The sequence below is a fragment of the Mesoplodon mirus genome (assembly GCF_964341445.2).
Source record: "Mesoplodon mirus genome assembly, chromosome: 1".
Lineage (NCBI taxonomy): Eukaryota > Metazoa > Chordata > Mammalia > Artiodactyla > Ziphiidae > Mesoplodon > Mesoplodon mirus.
Window position 1 is genome coordinate 230495131 of NC_138976.1, and position 16751 is coordinate 230511881.

At 42.3% G+C, this 16751-nt stretch overlaps 1 protein-coding gene across 11 annotated transcripts in view; it reads left to right on the forward strand.

Annotated features, from left to right (window-relative positions):
- Positions 1 to 29: 29 nt before the first annotated feature.
- The window catches only part of NEK1 (NIMA related kinase 1), a 204507-nt gene continuing 187785 nt past the window's right edge, over positions 30 to 16751 (forward strand). For 10 of the 11 annotated variants that reach the window (XR_014294361.1, XM_082624999.1, XM_082624997.1 and 7 more), the window contains exon 1: positions 30 to 450. The gene's annotated coding sequence lies outside the window, so the exon portion shown is untranslated. Of the gene's footprint in view, positions 451 to 13129; positions 13237 to 16751 lie in introns of all 11 variants that reach the window. The other variant, XM_082625000.1, reaches the window with a different exon arrangement.

Consider the following 16751-nt stretch of genomic DNA (forward strand, 5'->3'; position numbering starts at 1 on the left):
CGCTGACGTCACACGGCCGCGCCAGGGACGCCCCGCCCTCTGCTCTGGCTCCGGGATTTGGGGCGCCGCTTGTGGAGTCCTGAACCTGAACCCGGAGTGCATCTCCGCGTTGCCGGGTAGCCAGCGCCCGCGTGGCGAGGCTGGGGGACGAACCGGCAGGGAGCCCCCAGCCCCAATGCGCACGGCCCGCGAGGCCGCCGGCAGCCGCCTCTGAGAAGTTGGGGGGCGGCGCCCGGGGAACACCCCACGCCACCGCCGCCGTTGCAAGGGGCTCGGAAACCGGTTTGTTTCGTCCGGCGGCGCGGACCCGTGTCCCGGGGCGTTGGCCGGGGTGGCGCGGGCTGCGGCCCAATGCCCTTTCCGGACCGCGGTGGGGTGCCTCGGGCTTGCTGAGCCCTGCGTGAAGGCGGCGACCTCCGGACGGTGCCCGCCCACGGCCTGGGTCCTGAGGTGAGCTGCGCTCGGGGCAGCGTTACGTGCGCGATGGTGGGGTCGCTCGGCAAACGGGGGAGCTTGCCTCGACTTCCGATGTAGAGGCTGCGGGGTCCTCCCTGAAGTGCGCGGAAAATAGCACCAGTAGCCACACGTCGTCGAGATGGGAGTTCTCTAAGGAGCCGTGTGTGTTACTGAGCACCCTTTGGACATTATTTAAAAAGCGATAGTGACCATGGAATTAAAATAAGAATAGAAGCGTTGGTATGAGTAAGAAGTCATTTACGTTGCTTATATCTTGTCTGCGATCTTTACGTATACCTTTTAACTAGAAAATGAGTAGCAGTTAACTGGCTGGCCCATAATCATATTTCAGTTTCCATAGTTTGATTCAACAGTTTCTTTATGGAAGGCATTGAAAGTTCTAGGACTTGTAGAGTTCATCACAACTCTTTTTTTTATGCAGGCCTGATTTTTGTTCTCTAATGTAAGATCCGCCCCCCAAGAAGCAGAAATTTTTGTATTGCCAGGGGAAGTGACATCAGAAATAATTATGAAGGATTAAAAGTAATATCCAGTGTATGCTAATAATGGCCTTTTCTTATGATGCAGCAGTATTGCAGAGATGATGGAAGGAAGCCAGATATGGAGAGAAGTAGTTCTTTGTTTCTGCTTTAGATTTGTCTGAAATTAGAGCATCCGCAGATCTATTTTAACGTTGCCCGCTTGTTTTTGGTGAGAGGTTTGTGGGAAAACAGGTTTTCCACGTTAAGAGTCACCACTGGGAGTTTAGTAAAGGTTATGGAACTTGGCCACAGGAGTTCTTTTGAGGTCATTTTAATAATGCATTGACGTTGTACTCCAAGTATATTTTCCTCTGTCTGATCCCCTGGACTTGAATATATCCATTTCATGAATGTAAACTCTTTATTTACATGTTGGTACTTTCACTAGGGAAGCTGTTCATTGTTGTCTGAATAGTCTTACAGAGAGGAATAGACTTACAGAGAAGAACAACAAATATTTTGAAAAAAAACTATTAGGAATCCCGCTTTTGCTTTCTCCTTTTTTGAATTATGCGAAGTGAGACAGGGCCTTTCCTCACTGAGGAGTTAAACTGAGCCTCTCCCATAACCCAAAATGGTATTCATTATTTGGGGAGAACTATATGTGTAGATCCTGGTTGCAGACAGTACCCTGAGGGCTTCCTGAAATCTGTTGACACTTCTTTACCAGTGTTTCCCTTCAGGACAACTTGCTTGTGCATCAAATAGCTGAAGCAGCTGAAGAGGCTTAATCTTCCAGATTGGTGGGCATGCAGCTTTTCATTCATGTACTCTGACATTTTTCTCATTCGGTGCACAAAATTTTATTACGTCAAACATTTATTTGTGGCTTAAAGGTGTTCTTAGTAAAAAGTGAGGAAAGATGTCTAACTTGACTAGAGGCTAAGATATTTTTTCTGGAGCGTAGTTGACATACTTGAAAAGAGTGATGCCATATAGGAAAATTTGATGGACATTTATGTATTTTATCGTCTGAAATTTGTGTTGGTGTAAAGCGAAGAAAATGGATTTAATTTTTTTTCCATATGGCTGCCTAGTCTAAAAACTATTTATTTCAAAATCCATCTTTTCCTTACTGATTTAAAATGTCACCATGGTCATCTACCAAATTTAAAAAAATTTTTTTTGTATATTTTTGGACTTTCTATGATTTACCTGTCTAGTTCATAATTATTACTGCTGATAATGTGTCTTGATATCAAGTAGAACAACTCTTCCTTCATTGCTTTTTTTTTTTTCAGTATCTCTGTCTATTCTTTCTTCTTTTTTCACATTAACTTTAAAAATCAGCTCGTCTGATCACCCTCACCCCCAGAGTTTGTGTTTTTACTAGGGAAGCAGTAAATTTAGAGATTAAGAATTAAAATCTTTCGACTGTTGAAACTTCCTTTCCTTTTCTTCCTTCCTTCCTTCCGGGTATGTCTTTTTGTTTTTTCTTCATTTTTTCTCTCTGTTCTTTTGTTGAATATATTCTGCTGGTTTATTTTACAGATTACTAATCCTGCTGTATGCTGCCTGCTGTAAAACCCATGCGATGAGTTCTTAATTCCACGTATTTTATATTTTACTTCTAGAAGTTCATTTAGTTTTTAAAAATAAATTTCAGTTCTTTGTTGAAATTCTCCATCTTTTAAAAAATCACTTTTGTCCATCGTTTCCTCCTATTTTCTTGAACTTATTAATCAAGGTTATTTGAAGTCCCCTGCTGCTAGCTGCGTATTTGAGTCGTTCGTGAGTCTGTTTCTGTGGTTAGGTCTAGTCTGATTTAGTCTTGCCCTGTATCTGCACAATTTAGGAGTGGGCTGACTGACAGGAGAGGAATTTACGTGCACATTTTTGGCCTCCTGTTCCTTCACCTCCTCCTGAGGATTTTGGCGGCCTTAAACTCTGACTTCTCTGTCCTCAGCCCATAAGGCTGCTGCTTTCTACTCAAGCTCCATTCTGCTGTGCCACATTTTGGAAAATGTCTTCAGGGAAAAGGCTGGGGTAATGTGGGACTCGCTAGGATATTCCCACCTGTCAGTGAATTTCTTTCTGTTCTTTAATATATTTTACTCAGGGTTCGTGATTGTTTTTGGAGGCAGGGTGGTCTGGTACAAGTGCACCATCATGGTCCGGAACAGCCTCACCGTTCATTATGTCAGCTTTCATTCAGTCTCCCAGACGGTATTCCCATTCTCAGCTGTGATGGGTGTTCCTAATCTGGAGACGTCTCTCGCCTCCTGCCAAGATGGGAGGGGTGGTCGCCTGACTGGGAGAGGGGATGGAGGAGCCGTGTGTCTCACAGCTTCTTACAGAGTCTCCGCCAGTCACTGAGCTAGTCTGTAGTGGAAGTGACTTCGTCCCCACTCGTGGCTGAGGACACAGCTTTCTCTAGCTTCCTGAGTCAGTTGCTGCTTGCTCTTGTGTTCGTCAGCGTCCAGAATTTTACTGCCGTTGCTGTCTCTCCTCTTCTGCCTTTCTGATCCTTTCAAGCTGTGTTAGCTGGGTTTAGGGAAGACGCAGAGATAAATATGTACGTTCAGTCTGATATCTTAACTTGTAAGTTGCAGTTTATTTTTTGACTTTTTAAAGACTTAGGCTAAAGATTTGGGGCATCTTTTGATTTTTCTGAAGGAAAGGCTTTGGCCATCTCTCTGTCATTCCTACTCTTTGTGGCTAATAGTGCAATTTTAAGTTGTTGAAGTTTCCTACTTTCTGACCTACTTAAAACTTTTTTTCTCCTTGAGTCACAGACTTAGAATTCGTAGGGCCCTTAAGATAGTATTATATTTAAATCTTTAGTGTTTTTAGATGAAGAAACTAAGACCCAGGGAAGTCGGGTGGTTTGCTTTTGGTCACGTAACTTTTCTCTTCTGAATCCATTGCTTTGTTTGTTATATCACAAGACTCTTGGAAATCTTAAATATCAAAAAAATCTCTAATTTTATACTTTGAATAGCTTCAGTATCACATATGTATTACAGTGATTAAATTGATGTAATTGTTAGAGACCTTAAGATACTGTCAAGTTGGTATGCGATTTCCCTCTGACTTTGGAAGCTGAAGCATAGAAAGGACAAATATTTATTTATAATTTGGGTTTATTACAGTAATGAAATTAGAACAGGCTCCGTGTGCTTCTTCAGTTACGTGTTACGACTATTTTGGATGTGTAAGCCTATAGTACATTTTGTTGTTACCTTTTATTTCCTTTGGTTTAAAAACCTTCTAGAGTTGTTATTCAGCTGAGAAGTCTCCTGACTAGGAAGTAAGTACCCCAGTTACATGTGCTTTAAGACGCTGAAATTATCTATCTTGCCGTGTTTTCCCTTTCATTTCGTCTGGCGTCCGATGCTAGTCAAGTGTAGACTGCAGAATAGGAGCGGTTGTTGGTTGCTCTGCAACTCACCTACCTTGCCTTTCATTGTCCAGAAAGCTGTCTGCACTGGACGTTATTTGGTGGCAGTGAGAGCCGTCTTTCTTCACTTCCGGGGCAGCAGATTCTCCTCCACTTTCCGGAGGCGCCAGAACACACTCTAGTCCTGTGGTGGGCAGCGCGCTGCAGTGCTAGGACCCTCGGAGCCTCCATCTTGTTAGTGGGGTCCCTCGGAAGGGATTGGCAGCTCCATTTTGGGGGAGGGCCAGATGGACTAATTGTGGGTTTTTTCTTGGCAGAGGTCACAGAGTAATGATGGTTGTCAAGTAGTCTCATTGTACGGTTACTATTTAATGTAATTCTGTGTGTGTGTGTGTGCGGTACGCGGGCCTCTCACCGCTGTGGCCTCTCCCGCTGCGGAGCACAGGCTCCGGACGCACAGGCCCAGCAGCCATGGCTCACGGGCCCAGCCGCTCCGCGGCATGTGGGATCTTCCCGGACCGGGACACGAACCCGTGTCCCCTGCATCGGCAGGCGGACTCTCAACCACTGCGCCACCAGGGAAGCCCTATTTAATGTAATTTGATTTATGAAATTTAGTTTTCTAAGATGAGTTTGTATTTTTTCTAAACAGCATAGTAATGTGATATCATGACCTGGAGAAATCATTAACTTCTGTCTGGTGCCCAGAGAGCTATTATATGATACCGGTTGACCCAACTTGGGCTTGCAAATACGTTTGGAGTGATTTTTCTTCTGTCACTCACTAGCGATGCTGCAGAGCTGTCATAATAGTTAATTCCTTGTTTCTCTCACAGCTGCTAAAAGCCACGTATGTCATTTCTTACAGAAAGTTTGAAACAGAAAAGTTTCCTGAGGTAGAAGAAGGCTCTTTCCCACAAATTTCTATTAAGCATGATTATCCCATTGATTTACCACAGGCAAAGTTGTGGCCTTTGAGTCTTACAGGCCCAGGATACGAATTTTGTCATTTAAGGAGACTGGATCAATATATTAGAGGCAAAATAAAATTAAATTTAGTATTAATGGGTGAAATGAGAACATGAATTTTTTCACTTACAATGAGAGATATGGTAAACTGTCATAGAAATTGTAATATAGTCTTCATGACAAGCTCATTTTCTCCTAGAAGGGAATCATACATAGAAAGCCTGCTTGCTATGGAATGGAAATAGAAAAGAGCAAGTTATGTGAATCACTATTTTTCGAATTATTTGTTTATACTTTATTTTTTTATCGAAGTATAGTTGACTTACAGTATTATATTAGTTTCAGGTATGCAATATAAAGATTCAATTTTTTTATACATTACAAAGTGGTCACCACGATAAGTCTAGTTACAATCTGTCACCATATAAAGTTATTACAGCGCTATTGACTGTGTTCCCTATGTTGTATGTTACATCCTCATGACTTGTTTTGTAACTGGAAGTTTGTACCTCTTAGTCTCCCTAACCTATTTCACTCATCCCCCACCCCCACCCCTCTAGCAACCACCAGTTTGTTCCCTGTATCTATGAGTCTGTTTCTCTTTTGTTACATTTCTTCATTTGTTTTCTTTTATATATTCCATGTATAGGTGAAATCATACACTATTTGTCCTTCTCTGTCTGACTTTCTTCACTTAGCGTAATGTCCATGTTATTGCAAATAGCACATTTCATTCTCTCTCTCTCTCTTTTTTTTTTTTTGGCTGTGCCACGCGGCTTGCAAAATCTTCCCCAACCAGAGATTGAACCCGGGCCCCGGCAGTGAAAGTGCCAAGCCCTAACCACTGGACCACCAAGGAATCACCTCATTCTTTTTTATGACTGAGTAGTAGTCCACTGTATATATATACCAAGTCTTCTTTATCCATTCATCTATTGATGGACAATTCGGGTGCTTCCATGTCTTGGCTGTTTTAAATAATGCTGCATTGGGGTGCACATATCTTTTTGAATTAGTGTTTTTGGTTTCTTCAGACAAATGCCCGGAAGTGGAATTGCTGGATTATGTGGTAGTTCTATTTTTAATTATTTGAGGAACCTTCATACTGTTTTCCAGAGTATCTGCAGCAACTTACATTTCCACTGAGAGTGCACGAAGATTCCCTTTTCACTACATCCTCTCCAACACCTTTTTTTGGTCGTCTTTTTGATAATAGCCATTCTGACAGGAGTGAGGTGGTATCTCACTGTGGTTTGGATTTGCATTTCCCTGATGATTACTGAAGTTGGGTATCTTTTCACGTGTCTGTTGGCCATCTGTAGGTCTTCTCTGGAAAAATGTCTATTAAGAATCTCAACCTGGGCTTCCCTGGTGGCGCAGTGGTTAAGAGTCCGTCTGCCAATGCAGGGGACATGGGTTCGTGCCCCGGTCCGGGAAGAGCCCACACGCCGCGGAGCAGCTAGGCCCGTGAGCCATGGCCTCTGAGCCTGCGCATCTGGAGCCTGTGCTTCGCAATGGGAAAGGCCACAACAGTGAGAGGCCCGCGTACCGCAAAAAAAGAAAAAAGAGTCTCAACCCATTTTTTAATGGGTTTTTTTTTTTTGATGTTGAGTTGTATGAGTTCTTTGTATATTTTGGATACTAACTCCTTATAAAGTATAATATTTGCAAAATCTTCTCCCATTCAGTAGACTGCCTTATTGTTTTGTGGATAGTTTCCTTTGCTGTGCAAGTTTTTAGTTTGATGTAGTTCTAAATGTTTATTTTTGCTTCCATTTTCCTTGCCTGAGGAGAGGTATCTAAAAAAATAGTGCTAAGATTTCGAAGAGTATACTGCATATGTTTTATTCTAGGAGTTTTATGGTTTGAGGTCTTACATTTAAGTCTTCAATTCATTTTGAGTTTATTTTTGTATATGGTATGAGAAAGTAGTCCAGTTTGATTCTTTCGCATGTGGCTGTCGAGTTTTCCCAACAACTTTTATTGAAGAGGCTGACTTTTCCCTGTTGTATATTCTTGCCTCCTTTGTCTTAGATTAATTTGCCCATATTAGTGTGGATGCATTTCTGGGCTCTCTATTCTGTTCAGTTGATCTGTGTGTCCGTTTTTGTGCCAGTACCATACTGTTTTGATTACTGTGGCTTTGTAGTATAGTTTGAAGTCAGGGAGGGTGATACCTCCAATTTTGTTCTTCTTTTTCAAGATTGTTTTGGCTATCTCAGGCCTTTTATATTTCCATACAAATTTTAGAATTATTTGTTCTAGTTCTTTGAAAAATGCCATTGGTATTTTGATAGGGATTGTATTGAATCTGTAGATTCCCTTGGGGAGAATGGTCATTTTTACAATATTGAGTCTTCCAATCCATGAGCACAGTATATCTTCCCATTTGTTTGTGTCATCTTCAGTTTCTTTCATCATTGTCATAGTTTTCTAAATACAGGTCTTTTACTGATACCTCCTTAGTCATATTTATTTCTAGGTATTATATTCTTTTTGCCACAGTTGTAAATGAGATTTTTTTCTTAATTTCTCTGATAGTTCATTGTTAGTGTATAGAAATGCAACAGATTTCCGTATATTAATTTTGTATCCTGCACCTTTACTCAATTCATTTATTAGTTTTAATAGCTTTTTGATGGTGTCTGTAGGATTTTCTATATATCAGGTATTTCTAGTATCATGTCATATGCAAACAGTGATAGTTTTACTTCTTCCTTTCCAACTTGGATTCCTTTTATTTCTTCTTCTTGTATGATTGCTTTGGCTAGCAAAGCTACCAGTTGCTTTGATTTGACTTCCAATACTATGTCGAATAAAAATGACAATATTTGGCATCTTTGTCTTGCTCCTGATCATAAAGCAAATCCTTTCAGCTTTTCACTGTTGAGTATGCTGTTGGCTGTAGGTTCATATATGACTTTTATTATGTTGAGGTATGTTCCCTCTATACCCATTTTGCTGAGAGTTTTTATAGATGGATGTTGAATCCTGTCAAAAGCTTTTTCTTCATCTATTGAGATGATCGTATGGTTTTTATTCTTCAGTTTTTTTCATATGGTGTATCACATTGGTTGATTGGCAGATACCTCACCAGCCTTGCTTCCCTGAGTTAAATCCCACCTGATCATGGTATATGATTCTTTTAATGTATTGTTGAATTTGGTTTGCTTATATTTTGTTGAGGATTTTTGCATCTGTGTTCATCAGTGATATTGACCCTTAAAAGTGATATTTTCCTTTTTTGTGGTATCTTTGTCTGGTTTGGGTATCAGGTGATGTTGGCCTTGTAGAATGAGTTCAGAAGTGTTCCTTCCTCTTCAGTTTTCTTTGACTAGCTTGAGAAGGATAGGTGTTAACTCTTCCTTAAGTGTTTTGTAGAATTCACCTATGAAGCTGCCTGGTTGTGGACTTCTGTTTGTTGGGAGATTTTTGATTAGTGATTCAATTTAATTATTGTTGAGTAGTCTTTTCATACTTTTTTTCCTTCCTGTTTCAGTCTTGGGAGGTTGTATGTTTCTAGAAATGTATCCATTTCTTTTATTTTATTTTTTATTTTTTTTATTTTTTTGCTGTACGCGGGCCTCTCACTGCTGTGGCCTCTCCCGTTGCGGAGCACAGGCTCCGGACACACAGGCTCCGCGGCCATGGCTCGCGGGCCCAGCCGCTCCGCGGCATGTGGGATCTTCCGGGATCGGGGCACGAACCCGTGTCCCCTGCATCGGCAGGCGGACTCTCAACCACTGCGCCACCAGGGAAGCCCCCATTTCTTTTAGGTTGTCTTTTATTGGTATAAAATTATGTATAGTAATCACTTATGATCTTTTGTATTTCTGTGGTATCATTGTAACTTCTCTTTCATTTCAGATTTTATATATTTTTCTCTCTATTCATAAGTCTGGCTAGAGGTTTAGCAATTTTCTTTATTTTTTCAAAGATCCAACTCTTAGTTTCATTTATCTTTTCTATTTTTTTTTTTAGTCTCTATTTCATTTATTTCTGCTGTGAACTCTGTTTTTTCCTTCTACTGATTTTGGGTTTTGTTCTTTTCATAGTTCCTTTTGGTGTAAGGTTAGATGGTTTATTTGAGATTTCTTGTTTCCTGAGATAGTCTTGTATTGCTATAAACTTCCCTCTTAGAACTGCTTTTGCTGTGTCTCACGGATTTTGGATCATTGTGTTTTTGTTTTCATTTGTCTCCAGGTATTTTTTGATTTCATGTTTAATTTCTTTAGTGATGTATTTGTTGTTTAGTAACATATCCGCATTTTTAATTTTTTTGCAGTTTTTTTCTTGTAATTGATTTCTAATCTCTGTTGTGATCAGAAAAGATGCTTGATATGATTTCACTCTTCTTAAATTTATTGAGACTTGTTTTGTGGCCTAGCATATGATGTATCTTGGAGAATGTTCCATGTGTGCTTGAAGAATGTGTGTTCTGCTTTTGGACAGAACGTTCTATATATATCGCTTAAGTCCATGTGATCTGATGTGTCTTTTAAGGCCATTGTTTCCTTATTGATTTTCTGTCTGGGTAATCTGTCCATTGATGTAAGTGGGGTGTTAAATTTGCCTACTGTTACTGTGTTTCTGTCAATTTCTTCCTTTATGTTTGTTAATATTTGCTTTAGGTATTTAGGTGCTCCTATGTTGGGTGCATATATATTGACAATTGTTATATCTTCTTGTTAGATTGATCCCTTTATCGTTGTCTATTGTTATTCTTTGTCTCTTGTTACAGTCTTTGTTTTAGAGTCTGTTGTCTACTATAAGTATAGCTACCCCAGCTTTCTTTCCGTTTCCCTTTGCATGGAACACCTTTTTTCGTCCTCTCACTTTCAGTCTGTGTGTGTCTTAGCTCTGAAGTGAGTCTCTTGTAAGGCAGCATACATGCTGTGTCTTTTGATTGGAGCATTTAGTCCATTTACATTTAAATTAATTATTGATAGGTGTGTACTTATTGCTGTTTTGTTAATTGTTTTCTCGTTCTTTTTTAAGTTCTTTTTTTTTTGTTTGCTCTCTTCCCTTGTGATTTGATGGCTATCTTTTTTTTTTTTGGCTGGGCAGTGTGCCTTGTGCAATCTTACTTCCCTGATCAGGGATCGAACCTGGGCCCATGGCAGTGAAGGTGCCAAGTCCTGACCACTGGACTGCCAGGGAATTCCCTTGATGACTATCTTTAGTGTTATGTTTGGATGCCTTTCTCTTTTTTGTATATCTATCTATTATATGTTTGGTTAGTGGTTACCATGAAGTTCATATATAACAACCCCCTTCCCTCCCTAACCCTCTCTCCCCACTGTCTCTCTCTCTCTCTCTCGCCCTCCCTCCCCCCCCATATATATATGCACACACACATATATGTGTGTGTGTGTATGTACTATGATTATTTTAAGTTGATGATCACTTAAGTCCTAATGCATTCTAACAATTTTGTGTTTTTTCTCCCTACCCCCCAAATTGAATGCTTTGGTCTTCATTTTTTTTTTTTTTTTTTTTTGCATCTTTTTGTTTAGGTATCCCTTAACTACTTATTGTGGATATCGATGATTTTACAACTTCTCTTTTTTAACCTTCCTGCTAGCTTTTTTTTTTAAAGGAATTTTGCCCTTTTATTTATTTATTTATTTATTTATTTATGGCTGTGTTGGCTCTTCGTTTCTGTGCGAGGGCCTTCTCTAGTTGCGGCAAGCAGGGGCCGCTCCTCATCGCGGTGCGCGGGCCTCTCACTGTCACGGCCTCTCTTGTTGCGGAGCACAGGCTCCAAACGCGCAGGCTCAGTAGTTGTGGCTCACGGGCCTAGTTGCTCCGTGGCATGTGGGATCTTCCCAGACCAGGGCTTGAACCCGTGTCCCCTGCATTGGCAGGCAGACTCTCAGCCACTGCGCCACCAGGGAAGCCCCCTGCTAGCTTTATAAGTGGTTTATCTACTACTTTTACAGTATGTTTGCCTTTACCAATAAGGTTTTTCCTTTTGTAATTTTCATATTTCTAGTTATGGTCTTTTCTTTTCCACTTAGAGAAGTCTTTGTACATTTCTTGTAAAGCCAGTTTAGTGGTGCTGAACTCTTTTCACTTTTGCCTTTCTGTAAAACTTTTTATCTCTCCTTCAGATCTGAATGATAGCCTTGCCAGGTAGAGTATTTTGGGTTATAGGGTTTTTCCTTTCATCATTTTGAATGTATTCTGCTACTCCCTTCTGGCCTGCAAAGATCAGCTGATGATCTTTTGGAAGTTCTCTTGTACATAACTAGTTGCCTTTTTTTTTTTTAAGATTTTTTTGATATGGACCATTTTTTAAAGTCTTTATTGAATTTGTTACAACACTGCTTCTGTTTTATGTTTTGGTTTATTTGGCCGCGAGGCATGTGGGATCTTAACTCCCTGACCAGGGATCGAACCCGCAGCCTCTGCATTGGAAGACGAAATCTTAACCACTGAACAACCAGGGAAGTCCCATAGCTGGTTGCTTTTCTTTTGCTGCTTTTTTAAAAAAAAATTTATTTATTTTTGGCTGTGTTGGGTCTTCGTTGCTGTGCATGGGTTTTTTTCTAGTTGCGGCGAGCAGGGGCCACTCTTCTTTGCAGTGTGTGGACCTCTCTTTGCGATGGCTTCTCCTGTTATGGAGCATGGGCTCCAGGTTCACGAGCTTCAGTAGTTGTGGTTTGCGGGCTCTAGAGCGCAGGCTCAGTAGTTGTGGTGCATGGGCCCAGTCACTCTGTGGCATGTGGGATCCTCCCGGACCAGGGCTCGAACCCATGTCCCCTGCATTGGTGGGTGGACTGTTAACCACTGCTCCACCAGGGAAGCCTTCTTTTGCTGCTTTTAAGGTTCTGTCTTAATCTTTAATTTTTGCCATTTTCATTTTCACTTTTCTTGCTGTGGACCTCTTTGGGTTTATCTTGTTGGGGACTGTCTGTACTTCTTGGACCTGGATATGTTTTCTTTCCTAGGTTAGGGAAATGTTTGGCTATTATTTCTTCAAATAAGTTCTCTTCCCCTTTCTCTGTCTCTTCTCCTCCTGGGACCCCTTATAATGCTAATGTTAAACATTGGATGTTGTCTTAGCGGTTTCTTAAACTATCTTCATTTTTAAAAACTACTTTTTCTTTTTTCTATTCAGCTGGGTGATTTCAACTACTCTGTCTTCCAGTTTGTTGATCTGTTCCTCTATATTGTCTAATCTACTGTTTATTCCTTTTAGTGTATTTTTTATTTCAGTGATTGTATTTTTTATATTTGTTGGGTTTTTTCCTTGTGTTTTTTAACTCCTTGTCACACTTCTAAGAGTGTTCATCCATTTTTCTCCTGAATTTATTGAGCATCTGTATGATCATGACCTTGAACTCTTTATTGGGTAGATTGCTTATCTCCATTTTGCTTAGTCCTTCTGGGGTTTTGTCTTGTTTCTTCTGATGGTATGTATTCCTCTGTCTCCTCATTTTACTGAATTATCTGTCTTTATTTCTATGAATTAGGTAGGTCGGTTGTGTTTCCCAATCTTGGACAAGTGGCTTTGTGTAGGAGTTGTCCTATGGGGCCCAGTGGCACACTCCTCTTTGGTCACAAGAGCTATGTGCTCTAGGAGTGTCCCTTATGTGGGCCCTTCTTTTTTGGTGGGGCTGCCCTGTGGCCTGGTTGATTGTCAGGTCTTGCCTCCTGTGGTGGCTGCCACTGGTGGGTGGGGCTGGGTACTAGCGTAGCTGACTACAGGTCCCCAGGGGGTGGCCTCCAGGGCTGTTGCCATCTGGTTAGTGGTTGGGTAAGCTCCTGTTGCTAATAGGCTAGAGGGAGGACTCCAAGCTGGCTTTTGTACCATCAGTGTCTTCGTGGAATAACAGACTTCCAAAAGTGACTGCTGCGAGCGTCTGTATCCCCAGGGGAGTCCCATTGGCCCTCCTGCCTCTGGGGGCTCTCCAAGATTAGCAGGTGAGTTTGATATAAGCTTCTTTCAAATTATTACCTCTCAGAGCTGTATCTCAGAGTGGGTGAGATTTTGTGTGCGCCCTCTAAAAGCAGAGTCTTTTTTTCCTACAGCGCTCTGGCTCTCTTGTATGCAAGCTCTGCTGGCCTTCAAAGCCGGGTATTCTGGGGGCTCATCAACCTGGTGCAGGAGCCCTGGGCTGGGGAGCCTCATGTGGGGCTTGAACCCCTTGCTTCTCAGGGAGAACCTCTGCATTTGTGATTATCCTCCTATTTGTGGGTCACCTGCCCATGGCTGTGCGTCTTGTCTATACCAGGTCTCCACCACTCCTACCCATCCCATTGTGGTTCCTTCTTTGCATCTTCAGTTGCAGAAAATCTTTTCTGCCGTTCTTCCAGTTGTTCTTATAGGTAGCTGCTCTTTAAGTAGTTGTACTTTTGGTGTGTTTGTGGGAGGAGGTGAGCTCAGGATCTTCTTACTCTGCCATCTTGGCCACACCCCCCTAAATTGAATATTTATTATTTTTAGATTAACAAAGTGAATTCCTGTATCTTCACAGTATGTGTGATCTTGCCAATAGGCACTGCTAGAGGTTGCTTTTGGGACACGTTTTCTCTCCCTTCCTCTCCCTCCATCTATCCTCCTCCCCTTCCCTTCACTTCTTTAAGCTTTCCCTACCTAACCTGTTGTACTCCCTTCTGTCTCCACCACTCTACTGAAGTTACTCTTGCTGAAGCTAACAACCGTAATCAAGTATCTTACGGTATTTGGTACAGTAAGTTTCTAAGTGTGATACCGATGGCAGAAATATAAAGAAAACATTAATAAATTTGTTCACATCAAAATAAACTTTTGTATTTCAATAAAATTGAAGACAAATGGCATATAAGCAAAAAAAATTCATGCTGGAGAAGGGCTAACATTGTCATTAAAGAAGCTTCTACAAACTAATGAAAAGAAGATGAACTTGAACATGGTGGAGTGGTGGGATGTGGAACTCACCTCCTCTCACAGGTACATCAGAAATACATCTGTGGGACTTCCCTGGTGGCACAGAGGTTAAGAATCCGCCTGCCAATGCAGGGGACGTGGGTTTGAGCCCTGGTCCGGGAAGATCCCACATGCTGCGGAGCAACTAAGCCCGTGCACCACAACTACTGGGCCTGTGCTCTAGAGCCCTCGAGCCACAACTACTGAGCCCACTCGCCTAGAGCCCGTGCTCTGCAACGAGAAGCCACCACAATGAGAGAGTAGCCCCCGCTCGCTGCAACTAGAGAAAGCCTGCACGCAGCAACAAAGACCCAACACAGCCAAAACTAAATAATAAATTTTTAAAAATACGTCTATATGTGAAACTATTCTCATGGAATACCTACTGAAAGCTGGTAGAAAATCTCATACAACCAAAGCTGCAGTAAAGATCCCCAAGTAATTAAATAGGACAAAGGGAAAAGGGAGATGAGGAATTGGGATGGGGCCTGCCCCCTGGAAGGGAGCTGTGAAAGGGGAAATGCTCCCTCGCTCTGGGAACCTCCTTTACCGGCTGGAAGGTTCGGTGGGACAGATAGGGAGCTTCAGAGGCTTGAGAGGACAGTGTGGAAGCCGCCTGCTGTCCTGCAGGGTAGAGGGAGTGCAGCACAGATGGTCTTGGCCATGCCGCTGCACTTTCCAGCCTGTGATGCACCTGCTGGTGTGTGAAGCAACTGGGTGCTGCAACTCAGGCTTCAGCAGACAGACCCGGGGAGGGACTCAGGTTGGGTGCATGGAGACAGCCCGAGGGGCCTGGAGTGTGGCACAGGACACAGCTGGGGGTGCGCACAGCAGGAGCGTGGGCCCGCCGTAGGAGCCTGTTGTCAGTGTGTAAAGGGAGGGATGTGGGCTGCCTTAACAGCCCATTATCAGCATGCTCACAGCAGGCATGGCTCTGGCTGCCGTGGACTTTGTGCAGTTTGTGGGCGTGCACACAGAGGTGGGGCTGAAATCAGAGCCAGTCACCGGTCCTCCCACAGTGGGTCCCAGGCTGTGGCTGTGGCGGGCTCTCGTGGTGGTGCGTGGGTTTTGGGACAACTCATGCATGCCTGAGGGACGTCCACAGTGGCCCTGAGGTGGCCCCTGAGGGCAGCACTAGCACTGGTTCACTAACAGTGAAGTCTGTGCGTGTGCACACGGGTGGCATCACAGAGTTGCATGTCCTGGTGGAGAGCTCCTGGGGGGGAGCACACGCTGGCTCCTGGTGCTCCAGCCCCTCATTCCTCGTAGTGCAGCTCGGAACTGGATCTGGGGGCTTCGACTGTGACAGCTGAGGAGCAGACCCTGTCCCTGACAGGGCTGTGACAACTACAGGGCAGAGAAGAGGCCCCACGCAGTATCCACTGCAGGCTCTAGTCACCACAACACCAGACACACCCCTCATCAAGGGGACAAGGGCCAGCACACCCTGAGGAAAGACGTGGCAAGCATCCACACTAAAAACAGCCTTCGCACCAAAAATAATTGGGCTCACACAGTCTACACAGGGACACTCCCACGTAAAAACAGCCCTGTGAGACCACGATAGATAACTGTTTCTCTTAAATTCTTAGAGTCAGAGAAATTTAACTAAAATGAAAAAGCAGAGGAACTACTCCCAAGTAAAAGAACAAGAGAAATCCCCTGAAGGAACAAACAATGAAACAGACTTCTCCAGTCTACCAGACCCTGATTTAGAAAAGGAGGTAATAAAAGTGCTGAAGGAGTTAAGAAAGATTATTGATAGAAATGCAGATCACTGTAACAAGCAGCTAGGAAGTATAAAGAGGATGCAATGTTTATAGCGGCACTGTTTGTAATAGCCAAGACATGGAAGTAACCTAAGTGTCCATCGACAGAGGAATGGATAAAGAAGATGTGGTACGTATATACAGTGGAATTGTATATATTACTCAACCATAAAAAAATGAAATATGCCATTTGCAGCAACATGGATGGACCTAGAGATTATCATACTAAGTGAAGTAAGACAGAGACAAATATCATAAGATATCACTTATGTGGAATCTAAAAAAATGATACAAATGAACTTACTGACAAAACAGAAATAGACTCACAGACATAGAAAACAAAATTGTGGTTACCAAAGGGGAAACAGGGGTGGCAGGGACAAATTAAGAGTTTGGGATTAGCAGATACAAGCTACTGTATACAAAATAGATAAACAACAAGGACCTACTGTATAGCACAGGGAACTATATTCCTAATCCTGTAAACACCTATAATGGAAGAGAATCTGAAAATATGTATACATGTATCTGGAATGCTTTGTTGTGCACCTGAAATCTACACAGTATTGTAATCAACTATACATCAATTAAAAAACAATAAAGAAGACTATCCCAGTAGAAAATGGACAAAGAACCTGAATGAATAGTTCAAAAGAGAAGAAATGCAGCAGTTCAGAAATGTGGAAGAATTTTTCAGATTCATTGGTGAGCAAAGGAACTTACAAAACAAAGTGAGAGACTGCTTCCCCCATCCAACATAA